Below are 16,495 nucleotides of genomic sequence, written 5' to 3' on the forward strand. Positions count from 1 at the left end.
AACCTAAACAGTTTTGTGCATCAAAAGATACCATCAACAGAGTAAAAAGGCAACTCACAGAATGGGAGAAAATATTTGCAAATCATATATCTGATTATATCTGCATTAATGTCCAGAACCTATAGAGAACTCCTAAAACTCAACAACATAGAAAACAACCCAATCAAAAATTGGCAGAGGACTTGAATAGACATTTCTCCAAAGATATACAAATGGTCAATAAGCACATGAAAAGATATTCAACATCACTAATCATTAGGGAAATGCAAATCAAAACTACAGTGAAATACCACCTCATACCCATTAAGGTGACTATGATGGAAGAAAAAAAAAACTGTTGGTGAGGATGTAGAGAAATTGAAACCTCTGTGCTCTGTTGGTGGGAATATGAGATGGGACAGCCATTCTGGTAAACAGTATAGAGTTTCCTCAAAAAATTAAGTGTAGAATTATCATACGACCCAGCGATTCTACTTTCAGGTATATACCTAAGAGAATTGAAAGCAGGGTCTCAAAGAAATATTTTATACCCATGTTCACAGCAGCATTACTCACAATGGATAAAACAAAGAGTCCATCGACAAATGAATGGACAAGCGAAACGTGATCCACATATACATGGAGTATTATTCAGCTTTAAAAAATGAGGGGCGCCTGGGTGGCGCAGTCGGTTAAGCGTCCGACTTCAGCCAGGTCACGATCTCGCGGTCCGTGAGTTCCAGCCCCGCGTCAGGCTCTGGGCTGATGGCTCAGAGCCTGGAGCCTGTTTCCGATTCTGTGTCTTCCTCTCTCTCTGCCCCTGCCCCGTTCATGCTCTGTCTCTCTCTGTCCCAAAAATAAATAAACGTTAAAAAAAAAATTACAAAAAAAAAAAAATGAAGGAAATTTTGGGCGCCTGGGTGGTTCAGTTGGTTAAGCATCCGGCTCTTGTTTCAGCTCAGGTCGTGACCTCACAGTTTGTGAGATTGAGCCCCACGTCAGGTTCTACATTGCCTGCTTGAGATTCTCTCTCTCCTTCTCTCTCTCTGCCCCTCTCCCGCTTGTGTTCTCTCTCTCTCTCAAAAATAAATAAACATTTTAAAAAATGAAGGAAATTCTACAATATGCTACAACATGCATCAACCTTGAAGATATGCTAAAATAAGACAGTCACAAAAAGGCAAATAGTGTATGATTTGACTTATATGAGGTACTTAGATTGGCCAAATTCATAGAAATAGAAAGTACAATCATGGTTGCCAAGGACTGGGGGGGAACCTCCCACAGTTACTGTTTAATGGATATAAAGTTTCAGTTTTAGAAGATGAAAAAAGTTATGAAGATGGATGGTGGAGATGGTTGCGCTTTAAGAATATATTTAATATCGCTGAACTGTACCCTTAAAAATGGTTAAGGTGGTAAATTGTATGTTGTATGTACTTTAATACACCAAAAACAAAATGGAAAAAAAAAATGGGGCAGTAAAATCCAACAAAGAAGAAAGAGCAAACCCTGTGGCAATTCTCTAGCTTCTTGTATGTTAATATGGCAGCATGGTGTAGAAAAGAGCAGTGGTTTGGGGGTTAGAGAGACTGGGTTTAAATCCTAAAGTCCAGGACGACAGTACTATCTCTGAGTCTCAATCCCATTCATAACATAGGAGAAACAGTATCAATCTCAGAGATTTGTCAATAAAGGTATTGTGGCTACAGAGTCAATAATCAGTAAATGTCCATTCTCTTTCCCTTTAAAGACAAAGCTGTTAGGATCTTCTTATGTGAATTCTGTCAGATGAATGCAATATCAGTACAGAGACATCTAATGGCCTTCGTAATCTGTAGCCACTTTGTATAAGAAGTGCTGAGCTCTCGTGATACAAGATACCAAAAAATTAAATCTATTGAGTTGGCCTAGAGCTCGAGACTTAAAATATTCACTGGTCCACAGTAAATAAAGAGGAAGAAGGAGTTACACAATGCATCTGTGTTCTAATTACTCAATCTCTACCCAACTGAAACTTTGCTTCATAAGGGACTAGCCATAGCCCCTGAGAGCAATAAACATCCTGAATTGCAAACCCCATTTTGTCACCTCACAGAACCCTTTAAATCTCAGTTTCAGTGAATGTATCTCTTACCCTATTTATGAAATGAATATTTTGAGAGAATTTTTACAATAGTCGTCATTATTAGTCCTTCAGCCGACTCTCCAATAGGGAAGAAAAAGAAATTAATGTGCAACATTAATATTTCTATTTTGCATTGAAAGGGAAGACAGTCTGCTCTTTTCAAGGGGTACAGGACAATTTCTGGGATGTAAGACTAACAGATATTTTCCAGAGTTGGGTCATTGCTGCTTCCATCTCATTTTGGAGACAGGCAAAAGTTATTCATCACCAAAAGACCAATGGACAAATGCCCTACAGCAAACAAGTGTGCAGTAACCACCAAGGGGGTGCACAGGGTCAACGATCTACTGCCTAAGAGAGAGACAACCAAGCAAGAGTACTTGAAGGGTTGGTGCTCCAGCTTTATAAGAGTCAGAGATAACAATGTCGGGCAAGTCATAGAAGCATATACTCTCTTTGATAGAAAGAAATGGGCAAAGCTCCACACTCTCCCATGGCTACTGTGAGCACAGCTGACAGAAAGAAGTACCCTTCTAGTTCTGCGCTTTTGGATGAGAACACTCTACGTTCTCTTCATTTGACCCAATTACCTTCCCTTTCAAATTACTTTGTCCCTTGTATTTGATCACATGAGGGGGTCCGGGTAGGAACAGTGTTTGATAGTGTAGTCTTTCCTTTCTCACCCCTTGTTGAAAGACCTTCAGTACATGATCATGCAGCCTTACCATGGCGCACCCTCTTGAGATGAAGAGAACGAACAGCAAGACCCACAAGAAGCTGTAAGTTTGCTACTTGGTGAAACTATATAGTTACAGTGTATTCAGTGAAACTACATGGTCACAGATAATGTGACTTGTTTCCTAAGGTTCAGGGCTGTGAGACACTAGAATGCATCACAGAGAACATAATTTAGAATTATCCTCTGCTGGTTTTAAAGAAGTAAGGAGATAACTTTTGGGGATGGTTTGTGTTGAATAGAGAGAGAGGCACAGATGTTCAGGAAGGCGGCTTAAGGCTTCATGAGTGAAGCCTACGTGATGGCAATATGGGGGAGTGGTCACAGTGTCCTGGGGTCTCATACTCAGCTCTGCAGGTCCAAAGAGTGGATTTTGTCTGCAGTTCTAGGAAATTAGGTTGCAGAACTTACTTATGCTAACCAAACCCTCAAAAGATTGACATATCAAATAAAACACAAATTTCTTTCTTTGTAACAGGTATATAATACATCTCTCCAGTGACCTCCAAACTTCTTGCCTCAATCCTCCCCATTATTAAGGGCAGAGAGACCAAATTCATAATCAGAATGTTACTTGTTGAACACACATTTCTAAACTAGTTGGATATCCAACAAATGAGTTGGATAAACTTAAGGAGTGTTTCATCTGGGTATTAGAAAAGCCTTCTGAGGGGAATGTGCTTTCCAGGTGATCTGAACACTGGCAGCCTCCAGGAAAAGTGTCTCTCTCTCCTGGAAAATGTGAAATGATGGGCAACAAATTTTCACTGCCTCGTCTCCCCTTTTCTAAATAAATGCAGATGATCTACCTACCACCCCTCTAGCCTCGTCAATCCCGGTTTTCCTCAAATGGAGCACAAGCCAATTCCCACTGCTTTGTTTTCTGTTCAGCTATTTGCCTGAACCTGTATCTGGCTCATCTGGACTCTCCTGTCTTTTCAGTCTTCCATCGCCGGCTCTTAAGGAGGGTCACTGATGGTCTGTCTCCTCAATTATGTGTTGGTTCTTATTACTTCCTCTGACAGAACGATTTTCAGGTTTTGGGGGCACTTTGATGTACATGTGACAAGCTCCTACAGCCTGGCTGGAGGCAGGAAGATGCCTCCCATAGTCTTGTTCAGCACCATTTATTGTGTTCATCTGTGCAATGTGTTTGTAATGTGTTTTGTTTATTTTGCCTGCGCACATTCCCGCCTTCCTAGAGGAAGAGATGAATAAACCACCCTGCCTTTTCCCCCGAGAAGGTAATTTTTTCACCTTAGGTGGGCCATCTGTTTCTCCTAACACAGCTCTGCTTTGACTTGAATTGAATACATCTTGTCCCAGGCATTTTGCCAGCTGTAGGCTCCAGGAAATGGAGCAACTAAAAGTGGTTTCCTTGTGATGTCACAGGTTGTTTCTTTCTTTTTTTTTTTTTTTTTTTTTTTGAAATGCAACTTATGGAATTAACTTAAAGGAAATTGTGCATCACTGTTCATAGGAGTGGTTCACAGAGTGGCAGGAATCCCAAAGTAACAGCCGAACTGTTTATGAATTTCCTAAGAATTAATCCTGTTGAGGCATGAGGGTACATCTGGCAGTGGGCCTAATAAATGGAGGGGAAGAGTGAGTATTTGCTTTGGAGCCAAAACAGACCCCTAAGCTAAGGGTTCCCAACCTTGGATGCAGATCCAATTGACCTATGGAGTTTTCGGTCTTCGTGCCTTGGTCTCACACAACTGGCTGCTTCTGATGCACAGCCATGTTGAGAACAATTCTCCTAAACTACTGAGAATCAAAGATCTCTTCTTAAGCTCTGAAGCTATTGGGGGAAAATTTACCCAGGACAAAAAGAGTGTCAAAATCCACAGGCTTGGGGCGCCTGGGTGGCGCAGTCGGTTAAGCGTCCGACTTCAGCCAGGTCACGATCTCGTGGTCCGTGAGTTCGAGCCCTGCGTCGGGCTCTGGGCTGATGGCTCAGAGCCTGGAGCCTGTTTCCGATTCTGTGACTCCCTCTCTCTCTGCCCCTCCCCCGTTCATGCTCTGTCTCTCTCTGTCCCCCCAAAAATAAATAAATGTTGAAAAAAAAATTAAAAAAAAAATCCACAGGCTGCACAACAAATGATTAACAACCTACAGAGTAAGACAAAAAGCATTTGTAAATCATATATTTGCTAAGGGGTTAATATCTAAAATATATAAAGAACTCATACAACTCAATAGCAAAACAAAACAAACAAAAGATAAATAATCCAATTTTAAAAAATGGGCAAAGTTCTATTTTTAGTTCCATAAAAATAGGACTACCATATGATTCAGCCATTCCATTTCTGGGCATATATGGCAAGGGAATGAAAACAGAATGGCAAAGAGATATCTGCATCCCCATATTTATAGCAGCAGTATTCACAATAGTCAAGACATAAAACAATGTCATTATGCACATTGTGGTAATTAGGGTAATTTTTTTTTAATTGGGGTAATTTTTAAATATGTTTACTTATATACTGATTTATTGAGTTAAATTAAGTTTATTTATAAGACTTACAGTTGTTAAATATGTTACATATCATCCTTAGATTGATTGGGCAATGTGGACTTGGGGCAATAGTGATTCAACTGGTCCAATGGCTTCATTGGACCCTTGCCCCAATCCCAGGTTGGTTTGACTTGGGTAAATATGGATTTCACTTGATTTAGAAATAAAATGTTATTTTCAATTTGTTTTAGAGAATTGGGCCTACTGAACCTAGTCAAGATTTCCCAGTCATTACTATTCTCATACTTCCTGAATTTTTAGAAGGATCTATTCTGCAGCCGCAAGGTGTAAGCTATGCAAAAGAGAAAAAAGAAAAAGAAAAAAAGAAAAAAGAAAAAGTCTATTTAAATTTTCAGTAAATTTGCTAGTGAAAGCCAGAAGTTCATTCATTCAACAAATAGCTGAACAAATTATTGAAAACCTACATGGTGCCAAACAAAGTTCTAGGCACTGAGGATACTTAACACAGTAAGTTGAAAATCCTTACTCATGGAGCCAACAAGTGATTGCAGGTGGTGATCATTATTCAAAGGCAAAGGATAGATGGAGTCAAGGAGAAAGCTGTGAATATGATTTCAGCACCCTCTCCCTGTGCACTCTGCTCTCCTTGAATTAGAGTTACTAGAATATTGTCATTGACACCACAGAACTGTTAAGCGATTATATGAGTGGGTGCCATTTCCTGCTCCTTTGTCATGATTTAGTAGAGAAAATTCTACCATTCGAGCAGCATTTTCCAACAAGTGTTCCTTGGAATCTAGTCCCTCGAGGTGCCTAGTTTAGGGGAAAAAATGTTTGGTGGTTAAATAAATTTGGCAAACACTTCATCTTTTGGAGATTCGCAATAAACTAACAAAATATAATCTGTATGACCTCCACCAGTTTGGATTCCAAATTTGGGCATCTTCTTTTTTTTTTCCCATGGAATTTTTTTTCCAATATATGAAATTTATTGTCAAACTGGTTTCCATACAACACCCAGTGCTCATCCCTAAAGGTGCCCTCCTCAATACCCATCACCCACTCTCCCCTCCCTCCCACCCACCATCAACCCTCAGTTTGTTCTCAGTCTTTAAGAGTCTCTTATGCTTTGGCTCTCTCCCACTCTAACCTCTTTTTTTTTTTTTTTCCTTCCCATCCCCCATGGGTTTCTGTTAAGTTTCTCAGGATCTACATAAGAGTGAACACATATGGTATCTGTCTTTCTCTGTATGGCTTATTTCACTTAGCATCACACTCTCCAGTTCCATCCACGTTGCTACAAAGAGCCATATTTCATTCTTTCTCATTGCCACGTAGTACTCCATTGTGTATATTAACCACAATTTCTTTATCCATTCATCAGTTGATGGACATTTAGGCTCTTTCCATAATTTGGCTATTGTTGAGAGTGCTACTATAAACATTGGGGTACAAGTGCCCCTATGCATCAGTACTCCTGTATCCCTTGGGTAAACTCCTATCACTGCTATTGCTGGGTCATAGGGTAGGTCTATTTTTAATTTTTTGAGGAACCTCCACTGTTTTCCAGAGTGGCTGCACCAATTTGCATTCCCACCAATAGCGCAAGAGGGTTCCTGGGCATCTTCTTTTTCTAATTACTTGCTTAAACCCCCATTCCTCCAGACTGTAGGTAATTCGGTATCTCTCGCTCTCAAGGACTCACCATTCTTCAACTTGTCCAGGAACCCTGAGAAGTTACTTAGTCCAAAGGGAGCAGTATCGTTTCAACGTTCCGTGTGGAAAGAACTAATCAGTCCACTTAAAGTTCTGATTTTAATCACTCCTACGGGGTGTTATTGTTGAAAACCGGTTCCTAAGTTTCTAATGAGCCCCTGGCTTGCTATAAGGGTGTCCTTTAAGCTGAAGAACCCTATAGAGGCATCAGGGTAGCACTGAGGACGTGGGTTCGCGAGATGACAGCTTATTGGCTTTATACTCATATAATCAGCCACTGTTCTCTAGACCCGACAGCTTTGCCAAAGTGGCCAGGTATAATTGGGTTTCTAACCACAGCTACACACTGTATCTAAACATGCTGTCCCTAAATACACTGTCCCTACAAACCTCTAGGCCCTGGTGTTGAGCCTAAGTCACTATGCCAGACTCCCTCTTTCTTCTTGAGGAAACTTCAATGTGTTCTCTTGCCATGGGATCTCTGTTAGGGCTTTCTCAGCCCCTCAGAAAGCTCTAATCTCCAAAAGGTAGGGGATAGGGTTTTGATCCCTTTCTTTCTGGAGGATCTTTGGCCCTAGGTAAGTTTAATTTGGCATATCACGGGGAAAGTGGGAAGAACAATCTTTGTAAATTTCCTTTCCCCAGAGACATGTATATCAACTCACTTCATGTTGGCATAATTAAGATTATTCAGGGAACTATAAAGAAGATCCAGGGAGTACATGTCTTGTTCTATCTTGCCACTTCTCCAGATAAACAAACAAAGTTTCAAATCACTATGAATGTTTCTGGAAAGTTGGAACCCTTAAAAATTATTGATTATAGTTTGTCCTTATTTGAGAGGTAGCTAAAACATGGGAGTATATAGAGCATATCATTTATAAAGTTTCATGGGAATAAAGGATAGAAAAAGATTCTAGGATATGGAGGCACTAAGGATCTGAAGGGCCCCCTGTTACATGGGGGAGAGAAAGAGAAGGATTTTCCTTGTTTTATTTTTTGTCATTAAAAGGTGCGAAGTACCTGTGTGGCTCAGTCAGTTAAGCATGCGGCTCTTGACTTCAGCTCAGTTCATGATCTCAGGGTCGTGGGATCGAGCCTCATGTTGTGCTCTGCACTGGGCATGGACCTTGCTTAAGATTCTCTCTCTCTTTCCCTCTGCCCCTCTCCCCCACTCATGCTCTCTCTCTAAAATAATAGTAATAATAATAATAATAATAATAATAATAATAGTAGTAGTAGTAGTAATGGGGGCTAGTGTATCTACAGAAGCCCCCAAGCAATGCATCATAAGGTATGTTCTGCTTCAGAGAGAATCTGATTCCCAAAAATTCTCTTCTGAATTTCTTCCACTGAACTAAAGCCCTAAAATCCTCCAGGCTTCTTGGTAAACCAGTCCTCATCTCTCAGTGAGTCAAGTTCCTAACAGAAAAATCTCAGAACCTTTGGTCAGGGAATGCCAGCATTTGCCAACATGCCTTTAGACTCACTAATTTTCTGATACTAAAAAGACCATAATTCCTATGGAGAGGAGAAATATATTGAACCAATATATTCCTTTTTTAATGTTTATTTATTTTTGAGAGACAGGGAGAGAGAGAGAGAGAGAGAGAGAGAGAGAGGGAGAGAGAGAGAGAGAGAGAGAGAGAGAGAGAGAGAGAGAACACAAGCAGGGGAGGGGCAGAGAGAAGGAGACACAGAATCTGAAGCAGGCTCCAGGCTCTGAGCTGTCAGCACAGAGCCTGACGTGAGGCTCAAACTCACAAACTGTGAGATCATGACCTGAGCTGAAGTTGGAAGCTTAATAATGGACTGAGCTACCCAGGTGCCCCAAACCAGTATATTCTTAAGCCCCTCATTCTCACTAGTACTTGATCTTTTCCAGTTTTTCAAATATTTGACGTCAATTAACTCAAGACATAAAATAAAATACAACATTCAATGTTAAAGCTTTCTTGATGCCAGGATATTTTATACTTCAGCTTGGCTGGGCCAGTCAGCACAAGTCACTTGGATACTGTGGGAAAATATAGTGAAAATTCTATAAGGTGGTAACAATGTGGGGGCAATTTTTTGTTAATTCATCCCCAAAGAAGGAACTCTCTTTGAATACTAGTATTAAAGACAAAGACTAACTTGCAATTTGATAAAAGACAGTGTTATAGAAAGACTTTTTTTCTTTTCTTCTTTCTTTTCTTCTTTCTTTCTTTCTTTTCTTCCTTCCTTCCTTCCTTCCTTGTAGAATTGTTACCATGTTTTAGACTTTCTTTTTTTTTTTTTTTAATTTTTTTTTTTCAAAGTTTATTTATTTTTGGGACAGAGAGAGACAGAGCATGAACAGGGGAGGGGCAGAGAGAGAGGAAGACACAGAATCGGAAACAGGCTCCAGGCTCTGAGCCATCAGCCCAGAGCCTGACACGGGGCTCGAACTCACGGAGCGCGAGATTGTGACCTGGCTGAAGTCGGACGCTTAACCGACTGCGCCACCCAGGCGCCCCTGTTTTAGACTTTCAGTGAATATATTTGCCTCCCACTCTAATATATAGCCATATCTTATGGAATAACGAGTTATGTTTTAATAGGATTATACTATACGTAACACATTCATGCGTTTAGAGATGAAATATCTAGGGAGAATATTTCCATTGCTTGTTATTGCTTGGCATTTCATGTGTCCTATCTGATATGTATTCACATAAAGGAAGCTGGTTTTAGTTATCTAATATAGTGCTATATTTATTACTTCAACTTACAAATCCTTGTATTTGGATTTCCAAACATGTAATTTTTAACATGTTTTATTAGTGAGGGAGCAATAAAGGAACAATTTTGCAGTTAATTTAACACCTATAAATGTCCCCGTTTGTGATATGAAAGAAATGGCCTTGTCAGACCACAGGTCTGCTCATATTTCAAAAAACATTAAATGTAAATATTTCTAAAGTGCCCTATATTTAAAGTTCCCTTTATTCCATAAAATATTAATGGGTTTATTGTTCTTTATAAAAGATGGTACCTGATTCTGAACAGATTTATTATGTGAAACTGTTCATTATTTTTAAAACAGCTATATGTGAGAAGCCATATAAAAGCTAGATGATTACAAACCAACAATTACAAACTGAAAAATGAATGTTAAAAAGATATTAACTTGTTTCAAAATTTATGTCCAAACAAAACCTGCACACAAATGTATATAGCATCATGGGGCGCCTGGGTGGCGCAGTCGGTTAAGCGTCCGACTTCAGCCAGGTCACGATCTCGCGGTCCGTGAGTTCGAGCCCCGCGTCAGACTCTGGGCTGATGGCTCAGAGCCTGGAGCCTGTTTCCGATTCTGTGTCTCCCTCTCTCTGCCCCTCCCCCGTTCACGCTCTGTCTCTCTCTGTCCCAAAAATAAATAAAACGTTGAAAAAAAAATTAAAAAAAAAAAACAAATGTATATAGCATCTTTATTCATGATTGCAAAAACTATAAGCAACTAAGATGTCCTTTAACAAGCGAAAGGATAAATGAACTGTGGCATATCTATATAATGGAATACGATTCAGTGATAAAAAGCAATACACCATCAAACCATAAAAATATGAATATGACTTTTAAATACATATTGCTAAGTGAGAGAATCCAGTTTATAGAGGCTACATAATATATGGTTCCAATGATATGACAGCCCGGAGAAGGTGAAACTATAGAAATGGTGAAAAGATCAATGGTTTCCAGGAGTTCCAGGCAGGGGAAGACCGAGTAAATGAGGCACAGGAGATATTTTAGGGCAGTGAGACTACTCTATATCATAATGTAATAGTGAATACATGATGCTATGCGTTCATCAAAACCCATAAACCTTACAACACAAAAACTGAATCTTAATGCATGCCGACTGAGAAAACACTTGCTGAGGGTGTATACCAAAAGGACACAGGATACAGCCGAAAGAGCTCCCAGTGGCCAAAGCTAGAGCTATTAGAACAACAAAAAACTTTAAAAGTAATATTGGATTATAATCCAAAGGATAAAGTAAAGAGCCATGAGTTCATACCGATACAAATAAATAAATAAAGATAAATCTCATGTGCAGAAGAATCCCAAAAAATGTATGTAGATACTCTGTCCTCAAGAAGATGGAATATAACTCCCCCACTCCTTCAGTGTAGACTGAGCATAGTGACTTCCTTCCAAAGAGTGCAGTATGGAGAGAGAGAGAAAAAGAACAACTTCACAGTGCAGAAACCTGGCAAACACTACCTCAGCCAGCTGACTAAGGCTACTATCAACACTGATAAGTCACATTCATAGTATGTACCTTTCATATGATGTGATGAAAACAGCGCTTTAACTCTATGGTCTTCTTCCCTGAAACATACAACCCAAGTTTAATAATATGATAAATACTAGACAAATCTCAATTGAGGGACATCTATAAAACCAACCAAAACTCTTCAAAACTTGTCAAGATCAGGGTACTTTGGCTGGCTGTTGGAAAGCATGTGACCTTTAATCTCAGGGTCATGAATTCAAGCCCCACACTGGGTGTAGAGATTACTTAAAAAAAAATGTTTTTTTGTCAAGATCCTCAGAAACAAGGAAAGTCTAAGTAGCTGTCACAGCCAAGAGAAGCCTAAGGAGATGTCATGTAATGTGGTGTCCTGGAGAAGATTCTAGAAAAGGATATTAGGGACAAACTTAAAAAAAAAAAAAAAAAGAATAAAGTATGGATTTTAGTTAGTAGTAATGTATCAATATTGACTAACTGTAACAAATGCACCACAATAATCTGAGATGTGAAATAATAGAGAATACTGGGTGTAAAAACTATTCTAAAATTTTAAGTTTATTAAAATAAAATTGAGAATCATACAATTATAGAAAGTGGGAAATAGAAGGAACCATAAAAATTACCAATTAAACCCTTTAATTTACAAGGGGGAAAACTGAGGATGTATAGTAGAACTTAATAGCCTGCACTTTGGAGAAGTCCTTGAGACAACAGTGGTGGCTAGCTGCTGAACTTCGTTCTCAGGGACACTATAACATTAGTCATAGTATGTGACAGATGATAAGTAATTACTGAATGGTGAATAATTTCCAAAAACCTACCCTCTACCCAAGTGTTGTGTCCATTCAATTTATTTATTTAAAAAAATTTTTTTGATGTTTATTTATGTGTGTGAGACAGAGAGTCAGAGTGCGAGAGGGGGAGGGGAAGAGAGAGAAGGAGACACAGAATCTGAAGCAGGCTCCAGGCTCTGAGCTGTCAGCACAGAGCCTGACATGAGGCTTGAACTTATGGACCACGAGATCATGACCTGGGCCGAAGTCAGATGCTCAACCTACTAAGCCACCCAGGCGCCCCTTTTCAATTTATTTATTAACCCATTCATTCATTTAACAAATATTTACTGAGTGTCTGGTATCATAATTTTTACTCCTAGAACTATAATTACTTAGAAACTCTATCCAAAGGAATGACATTTTGGCCATTTTCCATATCTGACTTTGTTGAAAACTCTGTTTAGCTGATTTAAGTTTCTAGGTATCCAAGGAAGAATTGTTGCAAGCCAAGTATTAACATTAAATAGACGGAGGAGACACCTTAAAGAGAACGATGGCTCTTAGGAGTCTTACGAGAGCATACATGTGGTCCATTTACACTCAAATCATGGGCTACGACCTTTTTGAACGGTAGTCAGATCTCCGATCTCTCATTCTACTCCTTTCACTATTTATGAAAGCAATAAGTTAAGAGCCTAGTTTTGTCTTGCTCTCCAGTTTCTGCTCCACTTCTCGCCAGCTGTGAGCATGATCTTGGCCAACTTACTTCATCTTTTTAAGGTTCAGTTCCCTCATCTGAAAAATTACCTCATAAAAGAATGTTGCTTAGGTTAAAGAAACCAACATTTCTAGAGTGTTTAACACACTTTGGCAATGACATTATTATTCCTAATATCATTACTATTATTGTTATCATTACCAACCTACCAGATGCTTGTAGCGGTGAAATAACTGTGGGAGGCTTAGGGCAATAACTCAGGGTCTACAAGAGAACACACGCTGGCACACTTAATCGGTCGTTTTTTCTAGGTATAATAAGTGGGTTGTTTCTAACAAACCACAGAATTGTTGTTGGGAATTGGGCTATGATTCTATTTACTGTCAGCCCAGTGCCTCTTTTAGACTGCTAGGAAACTAAAGGGGTTATTTTCAAGTTCCCTTCCTTCTTGGCCTCTTTTCCTGCCAACGTTTTTTTGTTTTTTTTTTTTAATGTTAATATTATCATTCGTTCTAAATATTCCATGGCTCCTTAAAAGTGGATAGTTTTTCCTGATACACTCCTCCCCTGATGTTCATTTTTAAAGCATACTTAATATTATATTTAAAGATCACATCATTCAAGGTGCTCATATGTTATCATATTTTTATCATATTTAAAGATCACATTACTCAAAACCTCTGTGTATAAACGCTGAGCAAAAGCCCAGCCCACCCAGCGGGGATGGTGCCCCCCTCTCCATGCCCAGGTAAAAGAGGTCTTGTGTTTGCTATTCTGACTAAGAGTCTCTGAGCAAGAAGTCTCTGCCTCCAATTCCCATTCTAGCCACGGCTGCCTGTGTGGGAATCCTAGCAGCTGCCAAGTACATCAGCCCTTTGAAATTGCACCCCCATAGGAATGCCTCTTGGAAGCAGTGCTGTTCCTGTAGTTGTAATGGCATCAGCTCAACACTTTACTCAACAGCTCCTTGGTACTTCTGCTGCCTCCTCCGGGGCCTCACTTGAGACTACTCAGTGGGGTCTGTTCTCATAAGTTCCACGTCAGTGGCAGAAAGCTACGTCTAAGTAATAGAGGTTATCTTGTTCAACCCAGCTGCAAAAACCATTCTAAGCACAAACGGTCCAACTTCAGAGGACATCTTAAGGGAAACTTTAAATAGTTTTAATAAAAAAGAATACTCTTTTATCAAGTTCAAAAAAGTTAATAAAACAGGTTAATTGTTTCTTTTTAACTGATTGAAGACTTTAAAGGGATTTGAGAAAGTAATTTTATCTGTGGCTCATTAGTACTGCAACAGACAGACTGCAAATTAGTTTACAATGAGCATGATTATTCTGAAACTCCTTTTGTCAAGGATACTCACATAAAACAGGTCCTGTTTCCCTCTTGGGAGGAAACTGTGAAGGTTAAAACCAGATGCTGCTTTTCCCCACACTGCCACCCTCAGTGACTCCAGAAGGATGTAAGCCTGAGGGAGATGAGAGAAAGGGGTCAATTATGGAACAGTGGAGCAGCAGATTCTAAATCAGGGCATATGCATGAGTTCCCAGAGATCCCAGAAATCAGAGGAAGCGCTTATGTGGGTTTCCAGTTTTTCATAAGCTTTAGATATCTGATGCCTAAAATTATTTATATCTAAGACATCTCCCGAAACTCCAAATGATGGGAAGGATTTTGTCGTTGTTGTTACTGTTTGTTTGTTTATAAAATGCTAATCAGCTTGCTTTTTAAATTTAATACCAATACTTTTAACAAAATTGCTTAAGTTCTATATCAAACTTTTCTCTACTCATGAGTTGACTATGTCACTAATTTGTGGGGCTTTTCTATTTGTAACAAATCTGATTGGACATTAGATTGATAAGATATACCTATATAAATCGCACACACACATACACATACACACACATATGCTATCACATAAAAATATAGCAGGGAGTATTTTCTAGAAAATGGGCAGTATATTTAAATGTCCTCACCTACCACACATAAGAGGTTTATTTTGGGAGACTCCAGAGACTGTCTCGAAGAGAGAGATGGCCTCCAGAGCAACATAAACCAGGGTTTGATGAGGTCTAAGTAACCGGCTGTCAGGAGAGAAAACAAAACAAACAAGATGTCTTAAGTCTCCATATATAAGAAGACAAACAGTGGCTTCAGATTTGAATCCCAAAGTAAAAGTCAATTAAATGCAAGGAAACAAAATGAGCAGTGCAATAAAAGACATTTTAAAAAAGAATCAACACACAGGAAAATGACCGTAAAATAAAGAGGAAAAGAGAGAATTCATCTACAAGAAAATCAATTTGTTGTTGGCACCATACTTCTGGTCTAGATTGATTGACCTGGGGTAAACAAGATGGATAGCTCACAAGATGGAGTGAAGGCTGTATAGCTTCCATTGTCCTCTTCCAATGCACATATGTCTATACTTTTAAGTCATACACATAAACTAACCCTATCTGTGGCATTTTTTTAGCCAGTATCATAGGAAACACATTTATAAATATACAAAGAATATATGTAGTTAATTGCACATATGCCTCTCATCTCTTTTCTTGAATTCCATACCTTTTGCTCCAGCTTCAATAAAACGGAGACCAGAGATTTGATCTCTCTTAGGACTGACAACTGCTCCGGGTCTTGTTGCTTTTCTCTACACTTTGCTCTACAAACCTCCATATCAGGGTGTGCATGTATGGCTTCCCTCAAACAGCTGTCAACAGGGGCCTTTCACTTACCTCCATTCTTCTTGACATGCCTTTCTTTGACTTCCATGATAATACTCTCCTGATTTTTCCACTGCTTCTTGTTCTCTAGTCATCCCTTAAATGCCAGTGGTCCCTAAGATTCCGATTCTGATTCTGATTAGCCCTATTTTCTTCTTACTCTATAATCCATTCTGAGAAGCACAATAGTGAAGGGCATGGACACTAGAACTACATTGCAAGGGACTTGCCATTTTCTGGCTCTGCGTGAGATATGGGGCAGGTTACTTAAAATCTTTGATGTTTCCGCATTTATAAAATGGGGCTAATAACAGTATCTACTTCATGGGCTCATAAGGAGACTAAATGAGTTTCAGACATGTGAAGTGCCTGGCACACAGAAAATACTTGGCAACTTTTAGCGGGTAAAGCCATGGCTTCAACTATCATTTAGTTGAATAACTTGATTAGTTATTTAGTCAATATTTTGTTGACTAATCGGTAAACTCTAATTGTCTGGCCCATACTTTTTTCTGAGCTCCAAGTCCATTTAACCAAGGGCTTACTAACCATTCCTAGCTGCATCTAGGACTCCTCAAATTCAACATTCATAAACTAAGTCATTTCTGAAGTAGCAGAAAAAGAAATTAAGAAAACAATCCCATTTAAACTGCACCCAAAATAGTAAGATATCTAGGAATAAAGCTAACTAAAGATGTGAAAGATCTGTACTCTGATAACTATAAAACATTGATGGAAGAAACTGAAGATGACACAAAGAAATGGAAAGATATTCCATTGCTCATGGACTGGAAGAACAAATATTGCTAAAATGTCTATACTACCCAAAGCAATCTACACACTTAATGCAAACTCTACCAAAATTCTAACAGCATTTTTCACAGAACTAGAACAAAAAAATCCTAAAATTTATGTGTAACCACAAAAGACCTTCAATAGCCAAAGCAATTTTGAAAAG

The 16,495-nt window shown here is 39.1% G+C and overlaps 1 long non-coding RNA gene across 1 annotated transcript; it reads right to left on the bottom strand.

Annotated features, from left to right (window-relative positions):
- Positions 1-11,340: 11,340 nt before the first annotated feature.
- Positions 11,341-14,882, bottom strand: LOC121027206 (uncharacterized). Its single transcript, XR_005788606.1, has 3 exons — positions 14,792-14,882; positions 14,172-14,276; positions 11,341-11,391 (listed from the first exon to the last, which is right to left on the bottom strand). It is a non-coding gene; the product is annotated as an uncharacterized LOC121027206 (long non-coding RNA).
- Between the last annotated feature and the right edge of the window lie 1,613 nt (positions 14,883-16,495).

Source organism: Herpailurus yagouaroundi, unplaced genomic scaffold (assembly GCF_014898765.1).
Source record: "Herpailurus yagouaroundi ecotype Mexico unplaced genomic scaffold, PumYag 28, whole genome shotgun sequence".
Taxonomy (NCBI): domain Eukaryota; kingdom Metazoa; phylum Chordata; class Mammalia; order Carnivora; family Felidae; genus Herpailurus; species Herpailurus yagouaroundi.